Here is a 12,167-nt window from a genome sequence, read left to right as displayed (position 1 = left end):
TTTATCTCTCTTGTTCTTGTTTATTACAGAATTTCCTGCTACTCATGTTGACACTTTAATTCTATCATAAACTGTATTAATATTTAAGTGTTTTAAGCATTTTGTGGGGCTAGCAGGCAAGACTTCCTTCAAATCAATTATATATGTCCTATGGCAGTTATCACAGCTGTACACATATAGTAGGTACAAATTCTTGTCAAACACTTATAAATGTCAGTGGGAAGTATATGATGTTTTGCTTATTCACATTTACATTAATTTTTTCCACTTTACAAAGAAGGAATTTACAAAAAACTTATTTTAACTAGTAGCTCCTCTATGTGGAAATGTTAGTAACTGTTAGTCTAGAAATTAAATATTCATCAAAAGTCTGAGATGGGAGTTGATGGGGAAAATGTAGAAGCTATTACATCAGAAGTCATCAATTGCAGATCAAAGAGAAATGAGATTATGAAAAATAATCAATGAGAAAAAAATTGTATTTACATCAACTTTTCAGAATACTTTTCATTGTAAGAGGGCTCACATTTAAAAAAATGTATTCTGTATTCTCATTTGCATTTTTACAGCATTATCTTGAGGGTAACTGATAGAGGATAAAGTTAAAGTCTTTGACTTGACCCATCATTCAGTGTGACCTTAAATTGGTCATATAATCTTTTGAGCCCCTCCCCACCTAAAAAAACTGAGATAATGATACTTACTTGATAGGATGTTGCAAGGATTAAATAAGGTAGTATACATAAGGCAGTTAATGAAGTATTTGCCACCCATCAGTGGTAGACAGATGTTAGTACTCTTTAATCAAGAAAGTTCAGGTTAGAGTGTAGAAAAAGGCCTTATAGTTTATTCAAGAGACTTAGAGGTATCAGGGGATGACATGCAGAGGTAAGTCATTGTACAGAGTTGATAGATCAAGAATAGGCATTTGGAATACTAGAGATGGCACTGATACATGGGAAGATCTAGGTTAAGATTGGGCTACTTTATAGTATTTATTTGTACATTCCTCTTACATGACAGGGGTTACATTTCCAAGATTAAGTTATACATTAAAATACCATCTCGACTAGAATGGATTTTTAGTAGGTAAAGCAATTAGAATTCTCAGAATTTCAGGTATTAGTGACAGAAAAGGAAATCAGGGAGAGAGGTTGAGGACAGAGTTCTCTCTACAAAGTAGCTCTCTGTTCCTATGGAACTCCACCTTTGTGGGAACTTCACCTTTGTCAGGGACATATTGTTTATGGTTAGAGTATGGTAGCAAAATGTAAGTCCTCACAGAACTATGTGGAAGAGGATAGGCTGAATAGAAACATGTTGAATGAGCAAAACAACAAAATGGTGAGTTCCTTCCATGGTACTGGCAGTGCCCAGTGTGAAAAGGGGATTTGGAAATGATTAGCAATAGAAAGATCCTTAGGGGTATGATGAGGATAGTGATTCAGAGTTACTTTAGCAGAGCAAGCAACTGTGTGGGTCATAGTTATCAGAGTTTTCTATAGGAAAATCCAATAATGAGCTCTGCTGCTAAAATTGGATGATTACAGTGTTTTCCTGATTTTCAGGAAAATGGGTTTAAACATTTCATTTTGTGAATTATTATTAAACTTTTGTTACTTCCTACTTTGTGAAAAAGTTGCAAGCAAATCTAAAAAGAAAAACACAGACATATTATTTCTTAAAAGTAACATTATTTAAAAAATATGTGGAGATCTGCATAAATACAATTGGGCCAGATTTAGTGCTAGTAAAATTGTGTCAAGTCCATATGACAGAATTAAATCTATCAATATTTCATGGTGCTCTACAAAGAACACCATAATTTCTGGGTGCTGCCACCTGAACTAGTTTGAAAAGCAACACATTACACCCCTGACTGCCTTTTGTTATTTCTCAAGGGAAAGAATGTTATTAGCCTCAGTGAAACTCACAGGGAAGGCTTAGATACAAAGTAATCTTAAAAATAAATAAAAAAGACCAGAGGTGAATTAATGAGGGTAAATTCAAGTGTAAGAAGAATAACATAATAGTAGCTATTGTTTCCTGAGCACTTTATTGTATACCATGCTCAGTGCTAAATATTTGCCAAAAATTGATATAATCTTTATCACCATTCCATGAGGTATCACCATCCACATTAGATAGATGATGATAAGGTTCAGAGACTTGCTCAAGGTCACATAGCTTAAGTGGTGGGTGACACTGATCAAATCTAAGCTTTCTGGCTTCAGTGGTGATGGTATTGTAATGCTTCTTTGTGTTTAAAACTGCATGTTAAAACAAAATGTTTCTTTGTGTGTTAAAATTGAGATGAAGGAGCCAGGTTTCCTGGGGCACATCTGTAATTTCAGTGACTTGGTAGGCTGAGGGAGGAGGATTGCAAGTTTGAGACCAGCCTGGACAACTCAATTTCATTCTCAAAATGAAATTAGAAAGGCTGGGGATGTAGCTTAGTGGTAAAGGGCCCATGGTTTATACCTTTATAACCATTAACTAGATCAAGATACTTAACATTTCTAGCAAATCAGAAGGCCCCCTCCTAGCTCTCCTCAATTACCTCCTAAGTAATCCCTACCTTTCTCTGTCAACATAGGTAGATAAGTTTTAGATTAACCTAACTTTTTGGTTATCACCCAAAAATTCCATGTCAGTCCTTCACCTTATCATGTTAGCTGTAGTCAAAGCTGTAGTGGCTCTGACTTTTCAAGCTTTCACTGTAGAGACTAGCTGTTGGGCATGGATTCATATTCAATTTCTTGTATTGTTCTGAAATTAATACTAATTTTTTTTTTTTTTTTAATCAAAGAAGTTCAGAATGAAGTGCTACAGGATGGGGTAAAATCAGATGGGCTGTTTTCAAACCAGTCAGCCTCCTTTCCTTAGAAGCTCCACAGACACAGCTTTCTTGATTGATGTAATTTGTGCATCTATTTCCAATCATGGCTACTCATTAGGAAGTGGATGACCATGAAAGGTCATCTCATTTTATGGAAGAGAGGATCAGCCAGGCAGACTATGCAATAGTGATTGTTTTAGATTTTCTTATGGCACACGGAAAAAAAAAATTCCAACTATCTTGTAAAGTTGACTGTTTCTTGATTTGAAGAAAAGGAAGAATAAACATGAAGGAGGTCTATGTGGGGTGAGGTGGGGGGTGAGAAATAGGACTTAAATACCCTTCAATGAGGCTTTAATGTGGTGACTTTCCGTGCCTTGCTGGTTAACTCTTAGAGCCACATTACTTCTTATCTAACCTGGCAGCGACAGCACCAGTGTTAACAACCTTACCTCAGACTCTTAAGCTATGGTTGCTGAATTTTTGGCAATTATTCCAGGTAACAGTTTTCTTTCTCTCCATCCCCCCCAACCCCGTCACTGCTCCCCCGGCTCCTTGGTGCTCATTCTGATTCCCATCACAGACAACTGTGGCATTTCGAAGCCGTCTACACATTACAGTCGAGAGCCAGGAGACGAATAACTGACACTTGTTGGCTTCGATGACTCTAGGAGTGACATGTGTCTGAAGCCGGGGAAGTCTAGAAGAACGTTCTGGCCATGAAAGCAGCAGGTCAGGCCCTGAAGTAGGCGCACGTGACAGCGGCGGCCACCTCGAGAGTGACATCATCCCTGGGGGCGGGGCCTAACTATGCAGGGCCTTGTCAGCTATCGAGTTTCCTCTCCCCCACCAAAAGCCACCGACCCCACCAGTCAAAGCCCCCTGAGGAAGCGAGAAATGCCTAGGCATCCTAGAGCGCCAAGAGTTCATCTCTCCGCTCAGAAGGGGGTTTCTTCTCCACTCCCTCTCCCAGTCTCTCCCCACCCTCAAACTGTGAAGGGGCAGGGGGCGGGGGCGCGCGCGCTCCACCACGCACGCGCCCCCACGCACGCGCTCTCCCTCCGCGCTCGCGCTCCTCCCCACCCCGGCCCGGAGGGGGCGGGGCTGCGGGCGGCCTCCGAGGGTGCGACGCCCCCGGCGCGGCGGCGGCGCTAGAGAGCGGCCGGCCCGGAGCGGGTTGCTAGGCGCGCTGCTTCGGTGGGGCCCGCTGGCACAGCCGCCTCCCGCGAGCCGCTCGCCCAGCGGGGCAAGCTGAGAGCGCACGGAGCGCAGGGCCCGGGGCCGCCGGCGCTGCCCTCCCGCCACTGCCGCCCTCCGCGCCTCCTCCGGGCGGCCCCGCCCCCGTTCCCATCCCCCTCGCGTTCACCTCCGGGCTGTGCCGCGCGCGAGGCGGAGCAAGGCGCCCGCCGCCGCCGCCGCCGCGGAGCTGAGGGGCGAGAGCCTGGCCCCGCGCCGTGGCTGACAGGAGGATCGCCGCGGGCTGCGCTCGCCGGCCGCGAGGCCGCGCCGCGCCGTTCCCGGGCGCAGACCCTCGGCGGGGCGTCGGAGGGCAGCGAGGTGCTCCGGGGAATCGAGGGCGGCGCGGACCTCGCCGGAGACCTCCGGGTCTGGGACTTGACCCAGAGGTGCAGCGAGCCCCTCAGAGCGGCAGGTAAGGGGTCGGGGAACCGGGAAAGCACAGGTCGCTTCAGTGACAGGGGCGTTCGTCTTCGACGCCCCAGCTCCAGGGAGTGGGGCGGGGGCCGGAGGGGAGGCAGAGAAATGGGCAGCCAAGTGCCTCGGTGTCTAAGGTGGGGAAGGATCTTGCCAGTGTGGCACTGAGGGGGGCTTCAGATGGGTCCGGGGTGGGCCACTTTGCTGTCACCGAAGGTGTCCTGGAATTTGGTACCTGACAGTCTTCGGATGACGGGGACCAAGATAAGATAGATGCGAGGCAGATTGCTAAACGTGGCAGGGAACGTCGTGCGGAACGAGTTGCAAAATGTGCCCCCAGAATGCAGCATAAAAGTAGTTGTGAAATGTGTCAGGTAAGGCACAGGATGGGCTGGCCTGTGTGGCGTTGAAATTCATGACCGAAGTGATATTAGTAATTCCTTTGGGAAAGGAGGTGTAGTATAATAAAAGATTAATAGGATTCACTGCTAGATATTGTACCATAGGAAACCCAGAGGAGCTATGAGAGTTTTTTGTTTGTTTGTTTGTTTTTTGTTTTTAAAATAGGGAGACGTGCCCACGTGAAAGCAGAAAGCAAATTGTGTCTGATTGTGTGATGGGAAGGAAAAAATAGGGCTAAAATAATTGCAGGTTTTGCTGTCAGGGAGCAAAGCACTGATACAATTGTATCCTGTCTTCTGTTCCAGGTGTGGGATGTTTAAAATGGTTTTCACAAAACATAAACAATGATAATTAACATTAGGACGATTTGGTGTTTGGGGTGTCTTTTACTCTCTCCTATGCTCCTTTCCAGGAAAAGAAAAGGGGGGAAAAAACCCCACAAAAACAAACCAAACATCTTGACCATAATTTTGAGTTCAAGATGATTAGGCAAAGGGAAATATTTTTCATATGTGCCCTTGCCTAGATTTTTACCCAGGTGAAGATAACTGGAACGAGGAAAACAAAACAATATGGTTGAACAAAAGGGATAAATTTTCAGGCATTTGAGGGGTTGGAGCCAAAAGCTATTGCAATGGTTAATTACAGAGAATGGCAGTAGTGAAATATTTGGTATGTTCTTGGTGTTGGGATGGTGAAATAAGAGACTTGAATACTGTAAATTGGCATAAAAAGTAACAACATGGACACTGTCAGTGGAGTGCTTCTTGCAGTATTTTCCAGGTAGATTGTCTTAGGAATGCAAGCACAAAAATAACACATTAAATATTCCCTTTCTCTTTCCCTCTCTCTTCCTTCCTGTTCCCCCACCCTTCCACACATATAGAACATATACATATATATATGAAATTACCCACATGCTGCAAAACATTGTGACTTCCTTTTAAGAACATCTGTGTCATGAGACGGTTGTTAGAACATAGCTGGAATTTCACAAGTAACAAAAGACAGCTAGATGAGCTATTAAATGTAACATGTATACATACAATGAGTGTATACTGTGAAACAAAAGCAGATACATCAGGAAATGTTCATTAGGATACTAATTATTGATGAGATGTTGGTGTATTATAATTCTGATAGAGAAATTGAATTTCTTGTCTGAATGTTTTTCTTATTATAGTAATTTGCCAGATAATCTGAAAATTCATACTGATTGGCTTCCTTCTGGTTCCAAATTCAGCCATTGAAGGATCATTTGCTTCAAATACAAAATTGGATTTTCCCTGCTGATTAATTTTGGGTTTTAGTCTTTTCTGTAGATATGTCCCTTACCTTGAGGCTCTGTTGAGGCTAAAGAAGAGAAGAGAGGGCCAGAGGAGAATAAAGAGCAGTTCTGTTGGGTCTTCCTGTTTTGTTCTGACTGAAAGCCATATGTACTGCCACCCCTACTGTCTGTAGGAAGAGGTGTTGCAGAATCCCATTCTTTTCTTGTTATCACTGCCCCCTTGTGTAAGGGAAGAAATGGATAGTTGCACATTTGGGAACCAATCCTCTCAGATTGTTCTTTATTTATAGAGTGGTTTTGTTGGTTATTAATTACCTATTCTCTTATGAATTGCAAGGCTTTAAACATATTGTTAATCAGTTCTCAGATTTAATGTCTATTTTTAAGAGTATCTGATTTAGTCAGTAACTCAGATTGCTAAGAATTTGACAGGGTGTTGCTACCAGGAGTAATAGCTCATACTTTTCAGCACCTACTCTGTGCTTGTCCTTTTGTACATTGTTTTAATCAGTTTCATCATTTATGAGGTACCCTCTGTTTTTTTCTTATAGATGAGAAATTGAAACGTAAGTTAAATAACTTGTCCAAAATTATATAGTCAAGAAGTGGAAGAGCTGGGTTTTTCTTTTTCTTTTCTTTTTAGTCGTAGATAGACACAATACCTTAATTTTATTTATTTATTTTATGTGGTGCTAAGGATTGAACCCAGTGCCTCACACATGCTAGGCAAACACTGTACCACTGAGCCCTATCTCCAGTCCCTAGTTGGGTTTCAATTTAGGAACTCTGGCTCCAGACTGTGTTCTTCACCATTACTCTATATTGTTCTTTCACTCAAATTAGTACTGACAAGGCATAATTAAAATGCATGAGCACACCATAGAATAAATACTAAAGATATAGATAAACCTAGTAGAATTCACATAAATGTTAAGCCTACATATATACAAAAATACCATTATTTATGGTATGAACATTCCTCTTTAGGAATTTGTTTTAAATTTATTTGTGGGATAATGAATGGAGGAGTGTCAGTACTTTTTATGTGGTTGAGGAAATATTTGTGATGGTGATTGGTTTTGGAGGGAACTTTAGCATAAAAAGTTACTTTCAGTAGTTTGATATGAAACATACCATTTCTTTAAAAGCACCAGTAAACATTTACTGCTAACTTTCTTTAGGAAAATTAAGGAGAAATTATTATTTCTCCTGTCTTCTCACATTTTTATTACCTTTATTTAAAAATAGCTAGCAAAAATGGATTGGATGCTTGTATATATTTAACTCCTATATGAATGCATGTTTGCTCAGATTTTTTAACACTTAAACACTGTTTTTTAGAGATTGACTCCATAAGAAATGATATTTATAAAGATGAGTAAGTAGGACTGGGATTGTGGCTCAGTGGTAGAGCACTTGCCTAGCTCATGTGAGGCACTGGATTCAATCCTCAGCACCACATAATATAAATAAATAATATAAAGGTATTGTGTCCATCTACAAATAAAAAATATTAAAAAAGATGAGTAAGCTATAAAGAATAGCAATGCAGCCAACACTCATACCTTCACTCATTTTAAGAAATGAAACATTACCTCTCACAATTATGATAATTACTTTCTTCTTTTAGATGAACTGTTCCTGCCATTTTATTCTACAGAAACCTCTTTATGCTGCGAATCATAGATCTCATGTAACCAAACACTAAGTTTTTCTACATGTTGACATTATGAGAATTCACTATAATCTTTGTGACTAAAATTTATTCAAGATATATGTTTATATACTTGAGTATATTTAATAAATTGAATGTATACTTAGCCCATACTATGTATTTGTACTGATTCAGAATGTTTCACTTGTAAAACCTAATTTGTTTTTCCAAATTTATCATACAAATTTACCAACATTGTTAAACATACTTTTTTCTCTCCCATCATTGATTCTTCTTTTTATAATTTCCATCTATTTTTCAAATCTTTAAACAGATATAATTTTACCACAGAGTAAACCCATCATTGATTCTCGACTCTCCATGCCCGTTTTCCTTTCCCCTGTCTTCTCCATAAGTGCCTTTGGTCTTTTAGTATTCTGTAAATGAATCTGTATGGATTATTTTAAAGAAAGACAAGTAGACCCTAGAAAGGAATGTACTCATTAGGTAGTTCCAAGAGGGGAATATTAAGGCAGTTGATACTTATTGGATATATGATAGAATAAGTGTACATAAAAGAAATGCATCAAAATTCTTTCCTTGTCATATTCCTCTTGCAATAAAGTTAAAATTAAATCAGTTACTGATTGGGCATACTAGTTGAATTACATTGGATTACATTTACCTAGAATCACACAATGTTAGTTATTGACAATATCCAGATTTTATTTCAAGGAGCTGTAACAAGCTTTTGTGCATTACTTTTTACTTTTCTAGTGCTAGTCTGATCAAGGGAACATCTATTGGAAGCTAATGTATGTACTTAAACATTTCTCCTTCCTCTGAATGAATTGATAATCAATATTATATTTGTTTTATGTGTTTGTAATCATCACACTTTTATTATTTGGAGGGAGGATATTACATATATGTACTGCATGAACTAGATTAGACTTCATTGTAACACCATGAAAACTATTACTTGATTTACTTGAATATCATCTTTGGTGGTAACTTATTAGATGAAAATTGTTTAAGATATTTTTTAAAAAGATGAGTGAGGAGATGTATATGTAGTGATGAATACTATATGTCCCTAATGAATCTCCTTAAAAAGTCATGATAACGAATGTTAAAAGCTTAAGAACATAGAGCTATACTTTCTCACTCATTATTCTTTCTTTTCTTTAGAGAATATTTCACTTTGAATACTTAAGATTCAAGGTTATGTTAAATGGAGAACAAGAAATTTTTGTCTTGAGTTTTAGAAGACTAAAGCAAGTTGAGGATGCAGTAAGTGAAAAATTTCTGGTAGGGAACTTTCTTATTATAGGAAACTCAAAGTAATTATAATTATTTCTGGAAACAAATTTATTTTATTAGATCAGTTTATTTTATTTTTTTGTGGTACTGGGGATTTAAGTTAACCAAGGCCTAATACATGCCAGGCAAGTGCTTTGCACTGAACTATATCCCTGGTTCAAGTCAGTTTATTTTTAAAAATCTTCATAAATCTTGTGAAAGCTGTGTTTGCAGATGTTACAGGTGTCAGATAAATTGCTTTTTTAGGGGCCACAAATTACAAAATACATCTTGTTTTATTTAGCATCTGTTTGTTCTTGAATAGTTGAAAGTAAATGTGGCTAAATTTAAGAGGCAAAATAATTAAGTTGGTGTTAGTCATAATCATGGCTTTTCTTTATTCTCTTCTCCCCCATAAAATCAGTTTCTGCCTTTATTTAGTGCATGGTACATACCACCCCTCAAATGCCTTTTTTACCAAAACTTGAGATAGTCTGCTGTCAGTAATCTAAAGTAAGCAGCTGTGATATGGTCAATATCTTGGTGAGTTTTTAAAAATCCATTTGCTTAGTAGACATCTTTACCATTTATACCAAATTCATGTACCTTTCTTGTGTATCTCTGCATTGTTGCCAGAGTGAACTTTTTAAATGGTCAGCTGATAATGTTACTCTTTTCTTCAAAAAAGTTTCTTTCAGCAAACTATGTAAAGTCCTTCATGATCATTTCCCTGCTTCCTCTTTAGACTCATTACCTGTCATTTTATTCTGCAAAGCTCTTCCTCAGTAATTCTGAATTACTTGTGCTTCCTTCAAAATATAATGTTCTCTTACATTTTCATAATTTTCTATATGAAGTCCTCTTTTCATGAACCATTCCTCTCCTCTCCTTTGTTCTCTGGTCATTCTTTCTCAACCATTATGCGTTGGACCATATAGTTAACTTTTTAGTGAAAAAGGTTTTGCTTACTCCCTGATTGGGCTTGGATATGCTATTCTCTGTTTTCCCTCTGTGTTTGGTAAATATTCATATTATAGTAAATTATCAAAACATTTTAATTAATTACATGACTATCTCAACACCGTGAACTCCTTTTAGGCAGGCACTGTGACTTTTCATCTTTTATTTTCAATGTTAGCATAGTTAGTATAGTAGGTACTCATTATTTAATTGAGTAAAGATTATTGACAGTTATCTCAGTTATGCCTTTGAGACCTCATCTCTCATTGAATTGGAGAAATTCTAAGCATTAGGAGATGGACTAAGAGAAATATGCATACCTGCATTTATCTTTATATAGGTGTATGCATATACCATCTAAAATATTATTCAGAGTAACTCCTAGACCTTTAATTAGCACTGACCCTAAAGATAAATCACTTTTTGTTCTTTTTATGTTTTCTGGGGTAAGAAGAAGATTAAAATGTTCTCTGTGTGCACTTTAGGCAAATTATTTTCTTTGTGTATTACAGGGGTTGGCAAACCATGGGCCACTTTCAGCCCATTGTCTGTTTTGGTAAGGCCTGCAAGTTAAGACTAATTTTATATTTTTAAATGAAAAAAAATCAAAAGAAGAATACTTTGTGTCATGGAACATTATAGGAAATTCAAGTTTCTGTGTTCATAAAGACAGTTTTATTGGAACCTATCCATGCTCATTTATTTATATATTGACTGTGGTTGTTTTTGGGTACAACAGCACACTTGAGTAGTTGCCATAGAGACCATATGGCCTGCAAAGCCTAAATATTTACTATTTGACTCCTTACAGAAAAAGTTGCTCATTCTTGGTCTATTACACAGTCTGTGCTAATTAAGTGCTTATTGAATATCGTGAGCTGGAGCTACACTTGTCCATTGGAGGCTTTTGCAGGGAATAATGCAATCTATTTATTGAGAGAAAATAGGTCACTTTGCCTTAGTATGGATTTATCTGACAGACCCTTATGAACCCTCTTATGATACTCTTACTATGTCTAACTCTGAAGAAGTTTCTGACAAAATGTGTTATTAGATTCTATTCCTTTTTCAAAGAAGTATCCCAAATAAGAGAAGTTTGGAGCATAGCATGTGAAAAACATTTTTCTTCTCATACGTTGCGGGTAGGGTTGTAAATTAGTGCAGCCACTCTGGAAAGCAGTGTGGAGATTCCTTAGAAAACTTGGAATGGAACTACCATTTGACCCAGCTATCCCACTCCTTGGCCTATACCCAAAGGACTTAAAGTCAGCATACTACAGTGATGCAGCCACATTAATGTTCATAGCTGCTCAATTCATAGTAGCTAGATTGTGAAACCAACCTAGATGCCCTTCAATTAATGAATGGATAAAGAAACTGTGGTATATATACACAGCCAAAAAGAAGAATAAAATTGTGGAATTTGCAGGTAAATGGATGCAGTCGGAGAATATCATGCTCAGTGAGATAAACCAGTCCCAAAAAACCAAAGGCCGAATGATCTCTCTGATAAGCGAATGATGATACATAATGGGGGATGGGAGGGAGGCAAGAATGGAGGAAGGATGGATTCTATAGAGGAAAAAGAGAAGTGGAAGGGGTCGGGGGAAGGAAAAATAACAGAAGGAAAAATAACATCATTACCCTGTGTACATGTATGGTTACACAAATGGTGCGACTCTACTTCATGTACAACCAGAGAAACAACAGTTGTACCCCATTTGTTTACAATGAATCAAATAAATTATAAAAAATTTTTTTCTTTACTCAAATTTCAGTTTATCATGTATTTTTCATAAAAGATTGTTGTTATATTTTTAAAAACTTGGGTTTTGTATATTAGTTTGTTATGTGGATACCATGTGTGAGGTATGAGTTGTTGGAATACTTAGTTTGGAAAATTGGGGGATTTTTTATGGAGTATATTAACATATTCACTCACTTATTTATTGATCACCTATTATGTACAAATTTTACTACTGTTGTCTTTGACTTGAGGGAAGAAATTTCATATTCTTCCTTAAATAAAAACTAAAATTGTAATTCAGAATTTCCTGTTCTAGGTATTT

General features: G+C 38.3%; 1 protein-coding gene across 1 annotated transcript in view; it reads left to right on the top strand.

The window, feature by feature from the left end:
• The first annotated feature begins 4,363 nt into the window (after positions 1-4,363).
• Positions 4,364-12,167, top strand: part of Tanc2 (tetratricopeptide repeat, ankyrin repeat and coiled-coil containing 2) — a 476,564-nt gene continuing 468,760 nt past the window's right edge. The window contains 1 exon segment of the mRNA XM_047542811.1: positions 4,364-4,490. The gene's annotated coding sequence lies outside the window, so the exon portion shown is untranslated.

Source organism: Sciurus carolinensis, chromosome 3 (genome assembly GCF_902686445.1).
Source record: "Sciurus carolinensis chromosome 3, mSciCar1.2, whole genome shotgun sequence".
NCBI lineage: Eukaryota > Metazoa > Chordata > Mammalia > Rodentia > Sciuridae > Sciurus > Sciurus carolinensis.
This window is presented reverse-complemented; position numbering and strand designations above follow the sequence as displayed.